Genomic DNA, 15,472 nt, shown 5'->3' with positions numbered 1-15,472 from the left:
ACCACATTAACTATTCCATGATTATCTCCTAAACTTCTTGACTCTTGTTATATAGACTCTTTTTCAGGAATCTCTACCTTCCTGTGTTAACCCAATCTCATCTGAGACTACTCACACAGGAACTTACACTCTTACCTGAACATCAGTCCTTCAATATCACTTACTTATTGAAGATTCCTTTCTAGATAGCTTCTCTGCGAAAAGTGGAAAAATGGAGGGAAATGATTCTCTTGTTTAGGATAACAAGATGTACACACTGGCAATGAAATTGCTAAGTTGAAGTCGAAAGGTTTCTTTACTGCTTGTAAGCAGTTGTTCTGGCTCTTTCTTAACAAAAAGTCCCTTGGATTGACTTTTGCAGTAGCTTCTCAAGTTTCTATTAGACAAAAATTGGCAAGTTTCTAGCTTACTATGATGGACTGATAGTAGGACATTAAAGTTTTCCATAATGCATACTAACATACACAAGTATAAAAAATGTTATAAAAAAGATCGTGGCATATGAAAGTGAGAGACAAATCTGTTTTCAATGAACAGTATATGCAAATTACCATGTGCCAAGATAAGAAAATAATTTGCAAAGAAATAATATTTTATTTTCGTATAACTACTTTTTCAGCACTGACAATTTCCATATTAATCCAGCCAGGATAAGGACTATACCAACAATTCTCACACTTTTATTTCTGATTCTTTTCTAAGATATGTGCCCATAGACCATTGTCGCTTCCAACTCAACATCAAATTATCTTTCTTCTATCAAATTAGTGATATCTTTCTCATATCTAACATTTCTATATTCCATCACTACTACTCTCCTTATATACTATCTGTATTGTTATAAATATTACACTAGATGGTATAATAAGAGTACTGCTACAACAACAACAACAACAACAACAACAACAACTACTACTACTACTACTACTACTACTACTACTACTACTACTACTACTACTACTACTACTACTACTATAATCATCACCACCATACCACTACCACTACTATTACTACTTAATCTGTTACTTGTCTCCTGATCAATTTCAGTTATTTTTTTGAATCATCACAAAATGCTAATTTACTTTTTCTCAAAAATCATTTGATTACCCAATATAACTTGATAACTTCATAACTTGATATTTAAGATCTTTTATGAATTAGTCTCTACTTCTCTGTCTGCCCTTGTTTCTTTAATTGCTCTATAGCAATGTTCTGCTTAGCTCCAGTCAAGCTGATATGATCATTTTCAGTCTTATTTCTACATATCTAGACTATGCTATTTCCACTAAATGAAATGTCTCCCCCTCTTCCCATTCTAGTTTTTTTAATAGTCCAGACTATTTAATAATCTTATTCTGCAACTTTTAGATATAGGGCACAGTTTGGGGCACTGATAGTTAAGTGGCTTGACCACAGTCACACAGCCAGTAGCATAGGAGACAGCACTGAAATTTTGGTTTTCATCACTGAGAAGTCAATGCTCCCTAAAGCATGTCTTGTAGTCACCTAGAGTTATACTCTATTTTAAGTCTTGCTCATATTCCAATGTTTCATGAAATCTTCCCTATTCAATACAGTCTATTTATTCCTGTACATTTCCATAGAAAGATCACAAGTTTATTGGGATGTGATTTTACCTCCCTCCCTCCCTCTCTCTCTCTCTGAGTCTCTCTCTGTCTCTCTCTGTCTGTCTCTGTCTCTCTCTCCCTCTCTCTCCCTCTCTGTCTCCCTCTCTCTCCCTCTCTCTCCCTCTCTCTCCCTCCCTCCCTCTCTCTCTCCCTTCTCTCTCTTTCTCTGTCTGTCTGTCTCTGTCTCTGTCTCCCTCTCTCTCCCTCTCTCTCTCCTTCTCTCTCTCCCTCTCTCTCCCTCTCTCTCTCTCTCTCTCTCTCTCTCTCTCTCTCTCTCTCTCTCTCTCTCTCTCTCTCTCTCTCTCTCTCTGTCTCTCTCTGTTTCTCTCTCTCCATGTTTCACTCTCTCTCTCTTCCTCCCTTTATCTATTCCTCTCCCTCTCCCTCCCTCTTTCTCTCAGTGTGTCTGTCTGTCTGTCTGTATCTCCTTTCTTTTTGCCCTCCTTCTCTCTCTGTCTGTCTCTCTCCCTTTGTATCACCATCATCAAGCATTCTTTGCTGTATGTGTATAAGCACAATTTATGTCTTTTTAAAAAATGTTTCCATGAGAAAATACCTTCCATTTTCAGAAAAAAAAATAACTCTTGGATTTCTAAATAAATAGTGGCACTGACTAAACTGTCTATATCATAACGGGTAGCTCAAAAATATGGATTTTTTTCTTCCCTTGAGAGAACAGTCTGTGAAACTAGGTCTATCTTTAAGATGCTAAGAAATGTCCACATGAAACCCTCTAAATGCTATGTTACCACTGAAATTAATTTCATGCTAAAAGTATGAATCTATACTATGTAAATATATGCAAAGTAGCACTGACCTATATTGATTGATTTTAAAATGAAACTGAAATAGTCAAATGATAATTTCTGAATGATTAACATAGTCTAATTTACTTCTAGTTTTGTACTTGACAATCAGATTTCTGTTTTCCTTTGATAAATTTTCCAAATCACATTTAAGCTTTGCTTGACAAGTTCTCCAAAAATCTGAATCTACCTAGTTTCTCTTCTTTTCCTGTATCTAGTGATTCAGTTTTTACTCTTGAAAAAAGCTTCAGCTTTTCAATTTGGTTCTATTTTATTATTTCTGGCTTAAGGTTATGGTTGCAAACTTTAACTTCACGTCCAATAAATGTTCTCATCCCTATGCACATATCCATTTTCAGTTTTCAACTCAATGATTCTTGATTTATTGTCTCTGTCCCAAATGCTTGGAATCATGAAAAAAAAAAGATCTGAAAGATCACCCTATTAAATCCATTCTTTCTATAAATGAGCAGAGGCCCTATTGCAGATCTTATAGACAATAAGTGGTTAAAAAGAAAGAAAGTGTATCAAATCACGAGACATGGAGAGCCTATTTCAGTTCTGTAGTAATTTAATCACAATTTTAAATGATACAAATGATCAGTTATTAATAGACTTCCTTTCTTTATAATATTTAACTTTACTCTTGCTCCTAAAACATGAGATCTATGTAGCCATTAGCCATCCCTGAATCTGACTTTTTTGGTCTAAAATGCATTGTTCAGAGATTTTTTGGCAAGCTATGCATTAACACTTACAGGCTAAATCAAAGGAGCTTAATGGAGGAGGAAAGTGGCTTATTTGGATGACCTTTACCAAATTGGGTAAATATTTATGTTTTTGGTTTTATCCTAAAAATTCCCAGATCACTAAAGCTTCCAAGTTCAAGTACACATGGAAAATATTAAACAGAAGAGTGGTGGAGGTAGAAGGAAACTTACATTCCCTTGTCTGTAAATGTTTTGCTCTAATATATATATATACACCACTGGGGGCTTACCTTTAACTTTTTGCTAGCTTTGGATTTGATAATATTTCACATATAAAGTCATCACCTCTCCTCTGAGCAGATCAGTCTCATAGTAGAGGGGTGCCTTTGCCCTATACATGAATTCCTATATGCCCCAGTTTCTAAATGGTGGGATCATGCTGGGTGATTTTTCAGGAGACATCAGTCCTTTTACAAAATGTGGGTCACTTTTTGCAAAGTTTTGTTTTCTGTTTCCTGTCCCTTTTCAATCAGTATTCTCTGATCTGGAAGTCACCTCTCTGCAGCTACCTTTCTGACCACGGGGTGTCACTCTAGCACTATCAACTCCCACAGATTTCTCCAAGCTCATTTTCTGTCCTTCCCTCTTCTTTGTCTGGGTCTTAAGAAAGCAAAAACAATGTGGGGCTTAGACCTCAGTGGTTCAATATGCAATTTGTCAGTGGGTGTTGTCACTTGATGAATGCTCCCACCTGCCTTTTCCTTCCCTCTCTGGCCTCCCCCTCATTCCCCAAATCAGTATACTGCCAAACCTTTAGAGGCAACACTCATGTAATAAGGGGGAACAAAAATAGCCTTTTCAGGATAAAAGAAGATGTTGGTTATTAGGTCACAGAGTTCAGAGCCATCACTGTACTAGTAACACAGTGAGGTTGTTCACTGCCCTGCTATTAGTTATTTTGCCACCAAATTTCTGAGTGAATATCTATGCATTCAATTCTTTCGGTACTCCATAAGGATTTTTTTTTCAATTTTGGTTATTGTTATTTTTAATTACATTTTTAAGTATAGATAATGGTTTTACCAGTCTCTTTTCTTTTCTTTTCTTTTCTTTTTTTTTTTTTTTTTTTTTAATCTCAATGACAAAACCTAACGGAAGCAATAAACATCTGAGAGCAGTCATTAAGCAAAACAGTTGCTTGGGCTAGTGGCTTAAGTGTCAGGATATGGAACTTTAAAACAAACAAACAAAAAAAAACTTGGCTTCAAGTCTTACTTCTTAACAATTAGTTAATTAATAAATTAATAATTACTGATCAAGAAGTTTCTGCATTGTGCTGGACATTTGAAATACAGAGTGGAAAAATGAAATAATTCTTTATCTTAGAGGAATCCATCATGCTAGCAAGATGGAAAATTTTATATGATTCTAATTAAATCAACTTTTTCTTTTATTTAATCTGTAAAATGGGAGTAGTGAAAACTTTATTGCCTCTCTTACAGGGTAATTGTGAGATGTAGCTATGAAGTAATTTGACATTTTAATGTAACAAAATGTTTGTTTTTTAATTTGTCATTTCACTTCCACATGATTCTGATCAACTGAATGTTGCTCATGGAAGGTCAATAAACAAAAATTATTTATCCTCATTCTATAACAATTATTATCCATAACTAACTTTCTTCGTCATTTATGTGTATAAATGTATGCATCTGGATAGATGGATATAGATACGTGTATATGTATGTACACAGAGATATACAGAGAAAGAGAGAGGGGGAAGGAAAAAGAGAGAGACAGATAGAGACAAAGGGGGAAGAGGGAGAGAAAGATTGGGAGATGAAGAGGGAGAGAAGGGAAAAAAGAGGGAGGGAGGGAAGGAAGAAGAGAGGAAAAGAGGAATGAAGGGAGGTAGAGAGGGTTATTCAGGGAGAGAGAGAGAGAGAGAGAGAGAGAGAGAGAGAGAGAGAGAGAGAGAGAGAGAGAGAGAGAGAGAGAGAGAGAGAGAGAGAGAGAGAGAAGGTCAGAGGGAGAGAAGAAAGGAGGGTGGCAGAGACATATACATTGAGAGAGGGAAAGAGACAAAGAAACAGAGACACATAAAGAGAAATTCAGATGTCACTAGTATAAGGAATTTCCAGTGTGGAAAATTGCTTTACTAATACAGTAGTTTATAGCCATTAGCCATAGAGAGTTGTCTGGAGCACTGAGTTGCACTGGATATACTCCTCAAACTCAGGTTATCCTGATTCCAAGGTGAGGTCTATTATCTACAATGCTAATTGCCTTTCTTGAAGCACTGATTATAATGAATGACATAAACACTTTATAAATTCTAGATATAATAATAATAATAAAAATAAATAGTAATATTCTGCACACAGTCATAGTTTTAATGTTAGAAGGTAAATAAGAGGGCAACTGATCTATTTTTTACCTTTTACACTGGAAGGACTTGAGACCAGAGAACTTAAAGAGAATTATCTAGGTAATATGGTAAATGAAATGAAGAGTTAAAATTGGACTCTTCTAAAGCCCAGCATTTCCTCCTGTATTGTGAAGTATTCAAAATAAAAACAAAAAATGAAACTTTTAATAGTTATGCTTTCAAACACCATAACTTGCAAAGTCACCCTTCTAACAGCCACTCCACCCTAAAAATGTGTAGGTCACATGAAGGCCCTGGTTTTCCCCTGGCATTCTTCCAAGGGTGGAACAATTGACCTGCCATGTCATTTTTTCTATTGATAAGTTCCTTTTGCATGTCTAGGCAGATAAGTACTTAGAGCAATCAAAGCTGGGTCATTAGCTGGAGGATGGCCAATATCCACTGACATAATTTGCCTTATGGTTTGATTCTTTTGGTACCATGGGCAGAACTGAGGGACACATCAAAGGATTCCTTCATACTTAAGGGAGAGCAACATGTTGTTTTTGTGAAGTTTTTTTTGTTGTTGTTGTTGTTGTCGTTGCTTTTTGCTACTCATAAAGATCTTTTTGGGGAATAACACCTCTTCTTATTATAACTGTATATGTCATATTTGTAAGTCTAGTGTCTCCTGTAGATCATGAGCTTCTAAAAGAACTGTGTTTTATATTTTTCTCACTTTCCAAATGATTATAACCTTTACCAAATTTTAAAAATATAAATTAAGTTGTATATCTTCAATACTTTGTAAGTTTCCCAAAAAGGAACTATATTTTATATCCTTCCACATCTTCCCACTAAACTATAATAAGAATAATATCTAACATTTGTATTGTTTTTAAGATTAGTAAAGATCTTTTTTAAAATAATATTTTATTTTATCCTCTCAATAAACCCGAAAAACGAATCGCAATTTGACAAGTAAAATGAAGCAAAAAATAACTGACTTGTCTAAATTCATATAAGCATGTTTTCAAATGGTCTTGAACTCAAATCTCCATGTCCCGCGCTCTTTCTATCTAGGTGGGCACATGAGTATTTAATTAATGATTGTCTATAGTATTCATTATAGAGATTAAATTAAATGGTGCCTGCTAGAATACCTAATTTGAATTACCAAAGTACAACAACCAAGCTATGACAAGTAATTTTAGATGCTACCAATGTTCTTAGCCAAAGACTTACCAAAAGTCCTTGACCAGAGTACCCTACAAACACATAATCAATGAACAATTTGCAGTAAGGTTATTTTTAAAAAGGAAAAGTATTTTTTGTCTCTTTTCTTAATTTCTATGTTCTCAATCAGATATTACTTACCTGAGTAAAACAGGTTTTATTATTATTATTTTTTTTAATTCCTAGGAGCTTAAAGTCTAAAGATTCTTCTCATACATAAGCAACTTCATGGGAGGCTTTTATTCACTATTGTTGTCACTAACCTGGTGAATGTATAGTAAGGTTTATAAATGACTTCAGAAACAAATATATAAAAGCCTTGTGAATAGCAAATAAAGAGTTAGCAGCATTTAGAATGCCTGCCCTAGATGGCTTTCCAAGTTATGGAATACTAATCAAGAGGATAGAGCTTGAGTGAAATCATGAATTAGAAAAGTGTAGCTAATGCTCTTCTTTCCATTCTCAATAGTTTCTACTTCCCTTTTGATCTTTTACTCCTGATTAGTCACCCAGTGATTTCAGTCCATTCTACTCAGGAAACATTAATTAAGCACCTGCTTTGGGAAAGGCCAAATAGGTAGCTATTTGCTGGTAATACCAAGAATGATACAATCCCTACTATCAAGAACCATTCCTTCTAATGGGGAAACACAACATGTAAACAACGTAATTTAAGAAAAGAAATTATCAACAAGTTTAAGGATTAGGGAAGCCTCATGGAGAAGGTAATATGAATTGATTTTTTGAAGGGATATGAGAATTCTAAAAGGAAAAAAATAAAGAGAAATGAATTATAGGTGTGGGGAATAGCATATATAAATTACCAAAGGTAATATATATATATACATTTTTTTAATTTGGAGAACATTTGATAAGTAAGTATGGGTACAATTAAAGATTCATGAACATAATCTTGATAATGGAAAATAAGCTCAGAATAATCAATTGTCTCCAAGTGATAGAGACCTTAAATTCTGAGTGAAGCAACTATTTGTAAAAATGATTCAGAGGCAGACCTGTGACTTAGGACAATTATTTGAGTATGACATGAAAACTGATTGAAGAGGAGAGATACTGGAAACAATCTTCTTGAGGGCACCTCATATTCAGTACTTTTCTCTCACCTGTACCAAAAAATTAATCTATCCCATTGTCCATTTCCTCAGGATTGTGCTCTATGAAACAGCTAGTGGCTGCTTCAATTATTTTGAGACAAAATAGCAAAGACATAATCATTTAATGTACTATCACTTTGAGGTTTGTTTCTAGTAGCAGCCCTCAAAGCCTTTAATCAAGGATCATGTGGTTTCAAGAGAACTGTGACAAGACTAGTCAAAGAAATACTTGTGGTTGGTTGATCATGATGTGATTGTGATTGTCTTATCCCTTTGGAAAACACTGCATAGATGCACAATTAATCTCCACATGTTCATTACTATGCAAATAAAACCCTTGATTTTCTATCATCTATCTAAATTAAGCACACAATGTTCAATTATTTATCAGAACCTCATACAATCCCAGCTTGCAGTTGAAAAAAGTTCCTAAGTCTATATAGGATTTAATGTTTTCACAAAAAATGGAATGTGGTAAGAGGTGAGAGGGTGGGGAAAAGGGGAAATTATCACAGAAATGCTGACTCATGAAAGAGAAATGAAAGGCTGAAGAAAAAAACTAGTTCAGGGAGAATGGTGCTAGTTCCCTCCTTTTGGTCTTTAAGAACTATTCTTAGTGAATTCTATCTATAAAACTTTCCCCATCATTGGCTCATCCCAACCATACCTTTTGAATTCCGTATCCATTATTAGACAGGGAATATGCTCTCTTACTTTAAAATAAGTAGGAGATACCCAAAATATCCAATATTCAATACAATAGTTTTAAGTGTCACAGGTTTAAAAAACTACTTACTGATTAAAACTCAATAATACTGTAGTACTACAGAAAAAGTATTATTTGATCACTTTTTAAATGTCATTCAATTATTTTCATTGAACCAAATCTCAAAAACACTTATTTTTGAAGGTGAATAACTATTTATTGGTCTCAAACAATTAGTAGCTATGTGACCTTGGGCAAATTATTTAACCTCTACCTGCCTGGTATTCCTCAAATATAAAATGAGGATAATAACCTCTTACTTTTGAAAGTTGTGAGAATCAATTGAAAAACTTCTAAAGTGTTTATCACAGTTCTCAGCACATAGAAGATGCTTAATAAATGTTTGTACTCTGTTCTTCCTCCATTTTCAGTCTAAATTCTGTTGTCCTTGACAAAGGAAAAAAACAAAACTAAATTTGTTGAAACTCTCATCTATGGACTATTTTCATCATTTCATTCATTTAAGCATCGAGCCTTTCTTTTCTCTTAAAAAAATAACAACAACCACCAAAGAAAGATGCCTAGATTTGATTCAGCTCATTCTGAACTTGAGTTTAATGAGTCATACTATATTTTACCACAGTCGCCTCATTAGTTTGAGCTTCATTGCTGATATATATGTCAACATTTCAAAGGGATCATTTTATTGAGTTGTATTGACAAATGACAGGATCTTTAGATGTTTTTGGTACTTTCTAAATAATTCTCCATTTTTCTTAGTCTATTCCTTTTAATTTTTTAAAGATACAACAGGTAGGCTGTGAATTTCTATCCAGATTGTAGCATTTGTTCATGGTTAAATTTCCAAATAAAATTCTTTGCAGAATTAGTTTTTGCACATATTATGCTTATTAGGAATGTTCCCCCATGACCTCTAGAAGCTCTAAAGTTAGATATGGTCAATTCCAAAATGTCCAAGTTAGGAAGGGAATTGGATATCATCTACTGATGAAGCTAATACAAAAATGACATTATCCTAATTTGAACTTTCATATCTACCAGCATGTAGCTCAGAGCCATATGAAGAAGAGTCAGCTAGTTTGGGTTGATTTATCATTTGTACAGTTAGGTGAAGCTGCTAAAGAACTGAGAAAAGTTTAAAAATGTAGAAGGAAAGACTTGGGAAGTCATTTTCTGAGTAGCTGAGAGTTGACTTGAACTATAGTTTAAGGCCAGTACATGAAAAAGAATATTAATAATGGATTACAACTTGGACGTTAAAATGGATACAAGATGTTTCAAAGAAACAGCATAGTACAGAGGGCAAAGTTCTGTACTTGGCATCCTAAGTGTCAGATTTAAATCCCTCTACCAATTCTGAGTTTTTGCCTGATCTTGGAAAGCCAATCTCTCTAAGCCTCAACCTCCTCAGCTATAAAATGGGATAAGAATTGTACTATTTCATTCATTTAATAAACAAACAATGGCCTTTGCTGAAATGAAGCTTTCTTATCAGTCTTAAAGTTCTCCATGAAGCCAAGTTCTTCTTCTTGTTGTTGTTGTTATTTAGAAGCCATTAGAAACTTGCCAGAGTAAACTTTTGAAAGGAAAGTTACTGGCAACAACCATGTTCTTAAAATTAAAGCTGGTATTTAGCATGGCCAAGGATCGATAGCCTTGATATCTCACTCCAAACAAAAATGAAAATTATATCAGTGTCTCCAAAGAAAAAAAATGTGAATTGTATTGACCCTCAATGTTAGAGTAATGAGTTGGTGCTTGAGTAAAAGGAAACAATTAAACATTGTCTTTAATAGATGACAAGTTAATTCAGAACTATCAGGGCAAGAAGCTTTCAGGTCATGCTTTTCCCCCAAGTTATTGACATGGTCCAAGGGAAGTACATTTTCCAGTAACAGGGAATGAAGTGCTCTTGGTCACATTGTCCTGTGATTCATTTTTTTTTCTTCTTCTGCTTCTGAGCATGAAATTTTTCAGCTGTTTTTTATTTGCTTAAAAATGAGGTTCACATCAAGTAAAAGGAGGATATCTGAGAACAAAGTAATTTCACATTCTGAAAACCATATTTGTACCCAAGTTCAAAACACAGACATGATGTCTTTATTCTAGGTAACATTTCCATGTGATCTCAATAAATACAGCCATGATAAATTATTTTTGAATCATCACCAACTCATAGAAGATCTTCTAGTTTTCTTAGTGCTGAGGCTGTTCTAAAACATTTCTTTATTAGCAATATAGTTGCCCAAGTGGCATAGTGGATAGATTGATAGAATAATATAAGTGCAAAGCCTGCCTCAGACACTTAAAAGCTGGTCAAGTCATTTAATTTCTAACTCCTTTCCTTTCTTCATATGTAAAATAGGAATAATAATAGCATCTACCTACTGAGGTTGTTGTGAGGCTAAATGACTATTTGGAAGTAGGACATTTCAATAATGCCAATAACCATAGTCTACCTTAGGTACTAGCTATTTTAAACCTTCTAAAAGGAGGCTTTGGGGGCAGGTAGGTGGTGCAGTGGATAGAGTACCAGACCTAAAGTCAGGAGGATGTGAGTTCATATTTGACCTCAAACACTTAACACTTCCTAGCTATGTGACTCTGGGCAAGTCACACCCCAATTGTCTTAGAAAAAAAAAAAAAGCAATAAATAAAAGGAGAGATTTGCCTGTTGGGAGAGAGGAAGCTACTGTTTATAATAGCATCTACAATGAAGAAAAAATGGTTCTCAGTTTTTTCCTGTATTTTCTTCTTACTTTTTAGTCACCTGATCATGAAACTAGTAAACTAAGAATCATCCCACTAAAATCAGGGGAAAGGATTCCTATTGCTTTTCTATCTTTTTTTCTTTTTTTCTTTCACTTGGTAATTTAAACCAAACTAAATTCATTTCCTTTCTTAAAAGAATTAGAACTTATATTCAAAAATGCAAACATATTTATCTTGAGTATAATAACTTATAGAATATTTTAGAGACCATAATAACATTTAAATTTTTCTAGTGCCTCACAATTCTCAAAGTGATTTCAATATATTGATTCAATATATTTAAATTAAACAATCATAATAGGCAATCATGCATACTATGTTTCCAGAACTCTGCTAGGGATTGGAAACATAAAGTAATAAATTTAACATTTCTTGCCCTCAATAAGTTTATTCTCTATTGTGCATTATATAGCTAGAACTCTCAAGTTTAACATATAATTTAACAAAATAAACTTCACACTTGGATTGTAAAATCATTGGTTGTAAGGATTATTTCATTCTTATTACTTATATCTCAGTGCCTAGTAAATATCCTTGAATATATTAGGCGCTTAATAAATATTGATTATTTGGGATGGAGCCAAGATGACAGAGTGAAGCCAGCAACCCAACTAAATTCTCTTAACATTATCTCCCAAACAACTTTAAAAGAACAACTCAAATCAGATTTCGGAGCAATAGAGCTTCTACTCCAAAATATGTTATAGGCAAGAGGTTTGTTAAATTAGGTCGGAGCTAGCCTGGAATAAGAATAAAAGATAAACATGACAGAAAAATCATAACTGACTCAGCAATATAAAACTGTTTACATTCTTCTATGGGAAGATGATACATGTAACTTTTTAGAATTTTATCATTACTAATGCCATTAAAAGAAGTCTACTCAAAAGGCATGAGTATGAGTCTATTATATTGAATGAACACAAAAACGAGGATGGTAAGAAAGAAAGATGGACTAGGATAAAGGGGATGGGAAAATAAGAATAAAGAAATTATCTCAGAGAGACAGAAGAGCTTTTATAATGGAGGAGATAAAAGAGGATGTGGGCAATGCTTGAATCTAACTCACATTAAAATTATTTTAAAGAGCAAAAACATATATACTCATTTTTGTATAAATCTAAACCAACGGGTAAATAGGATAGGAAATATAAAAGAAATGGAGAGGTAGATTACACGAGGTAGAGAATATGGACAAAACAGACTTTTTGAAGAGGGATAAGAATTGATTAGAAACCAGAATTCAGTACTTTGTTATTTACAAGAGCACTTAAAGCAGAAAGACACATATACATAGTGAAAAGAAGGGTGTAGAACATAACCTATTATACTCTAGTGAAATAAAAAGGTAGAGAACATGGAGATTGAAAGGATAACTATTAATTGGAGAATGACTGAACAAGTGGTAGCATGTGATTTTGATAAAAATGTTGATAGGCATGGTTTCAGAAAAACTCACAAAGACCTTTTTAAGCTGATGCAATGAAAAATGAGCAAAACCAAAAGTTCATTTTGCACACTAACAGCAAAATTGTAATAATGATCAACTGTGAAAGACTTAGCTAGTCTGATCAGTTTATTGATCCAAAAGATTTCCAAAGGACTTATGAGGAAAAATGCTGCCCACCTCCATAGAGAGAAAAACTTAGTACAAATTGAAGTAAACATTCTTCTCTTTCATTTTTTGTGGCATGGCTAATATGAAAATAGATTTTGCATGTTTTCACAAGTGTAGTTGCCATTATTTTGGTTGGGCAAGAGTCAGAGAATTTGGAACTAAAAATGTTTTTTTTGTTTTTTGTTTTTTTTTGTTTTTTTTTTTAATAAAGAATGTTTAAAATTGAAACAAACAAAAAACAACAGCTCCAACACTAAATGATGATCCAAAACTTCACAACAGTACAATGAGGGATGAAGAAACATTAGCACATTATAGGCTAACTAAATAAATTTCATACTTGGATTGTAAATTCATTGGGAATAGGGCTTATTTTCTTCTTAGTTACTTGCATCTCAGTATCTAACAAAGTGTTTGGACCATAGCAGGTGCTTAAATAAATATTGATTGATAATTCAAGCTTTCACAAAGTGTACAATGAGTTATAAAGAAACATTAATACATTTCAGTTTAATTCAACTGACTTCATGCTTGTAAACTCATTTAAATAGGGATCATTTCATTCTTAATAATTACATCAAATATCTCTTGTGCCCTTAGTAGGTACTTAATAAATACTGATTTTTGATCCCAACCTTCACAACAATCCAATGAAATATGAATAAACAGGAATGTTTGATTTTAACTAAGCAAACTTCATTCTTGGATTGTAAATTCATTGGTAATTGGGATTGCTTCAGTATTTAAATTATTTAAATCCTGATGCCTAAAAAAATTCCCAGAATATAGTACATCAATACAAACCAATGTGTAATCCAAATCTTCACAGCAGTCCAGAGGTGTATGTGGACACTGGACTCAGAGACATGAAATAAATCTCTGGATTATCTACCTCAACCAACACTTTCATTTTTATTAAAATCCAAATATTCTTATTTATTTTTCACATGTGATTTATCTGAATTCATAATGGAAAAGCATCATAAGCTCCTCAGATTTGGAGTGCAAGTATTTTTAATGATCTTGTTAATCAATCCTCTCATATAGTAGCTAAATCACATGCAGAACAGATTGGTTGGATGACACTGCCAAAACAAAACACTGCAAGTTCATCTTGCTCCTTCATTATGCTGTACTTAAAACCAGGTGTTTCTGTAGCACTATTACATGACTGAAATCTGAGGGAAATGCTTGATGTGCTGACCTCAAATATTGACTATTTTTCTTCCATAGTTACCTGAAATGTGAATAATCATTTTAATAATATATACTTCTCTAAAGAAAAAAAAAATAGAAATCTGGCTATTTGTAAATTTTTTTGACAATTAATCATGCAGAGTAATTTTGCCTGAGATTTGAACCACAAATAATCATTTCTGTCCAATTTCTGCAACAGAAACACTTACATACTCATTCCTTATAGATATGTAGCATAACTTTATGAAGGGTTGGAAAGCAGTCATTTTAATGTGAATTGTGAAAGTAGAATTGAAATTTCTTTGGAATCTCAAATTAGCTACTGCTTATCCCCAACTGCCTGTATTGTGTTCACTCTGAGGAGTTAATTTTGCAATGTGAATATCTGATATCCTCATGTTCCTTAGCATTGATAATATCAATCATTCTTTTACAAGATTGTATCTTTTAGAGGAAAACTTTCACCTCATTATGGTTCACGCATCAGAGCCTTTGATTCTCAGCACCTAACTAAGTGGAGGACCTGATATCAGGTCTTCCAAATTGGAGCTAAGAAAACAAAATTTCTATTGGCATATTGAAATGTAGTGACCTAAAAGGATTCTGAAACTTATTTGAGTAAAAGACTTCTTTGGAATTTTAGGGAATCCTATGGACTACTCAGAAAAGGCTTTTAAATTATTCAAAAAATTATAAATTTCAGTTATGAGGGTAGTGGAATAGAGATGTTATTTTTTCCATCCAAGTTCATAACTTCTTAACATAAGTTTATATTTAATTTTTTTTTATTTTCCTAGCTACTTGTCAAACATTTTTTTTTTTACATTTTTACATTTGCTTTTTAAAACTGACTTCCCTTCTTTCCCACTTTCACCCCTCACTAAGAAGGCATATGAAATATCATTAACATTTACCAAGCAATGTTTCTCTGGATACCAGACCACATAATGTTATGGAAAGAGTGTTGAATTTGAATAAAAAAAAAAAAAAACCAAAACATGGATTTGTGCTGAGCTAGGTGGTATAATTCATAGAAGACTGGCCCTAGAATAAAGAGGCCCTGAATTCAAATTATGCCTCAGATGCTTACTAGCTGGGCTAATCATTTAACCCCAATTGCCTTCCCCCCAAAAAATAAAAATAAAAAGCATTGATCTTACATGGACTACTATATGGTTAGGAGAAAGCTCTGCATTTCAATTCCTTTATCTGTAACATGAGGATAACTATTTGCAAAAGGAAACTCACAGGTATGTTGTAAGGAAATACTTTTGTGAACCTTAAAGCACAATACA

Source organism: Sminthopsis crassicaudata, chromosome 5 (assembly GCF_048593235.1).
Source record: "Sminthopsis crassicaudata isolate SCR6 chromosome 5, ASM4859323v1, whole genome shotgun sequence".
Classification (NCBI taxonomy): domain Eukaryota; kingdom Metazoa; phylum Chordata; class Mammalia; order Dasyuromorphia; family Dasyuridae; genus Sminthopsis; species Sminthopsis crassicaudata.
This window is presented reverse-complemented; position numbering follows the sequence as displayed.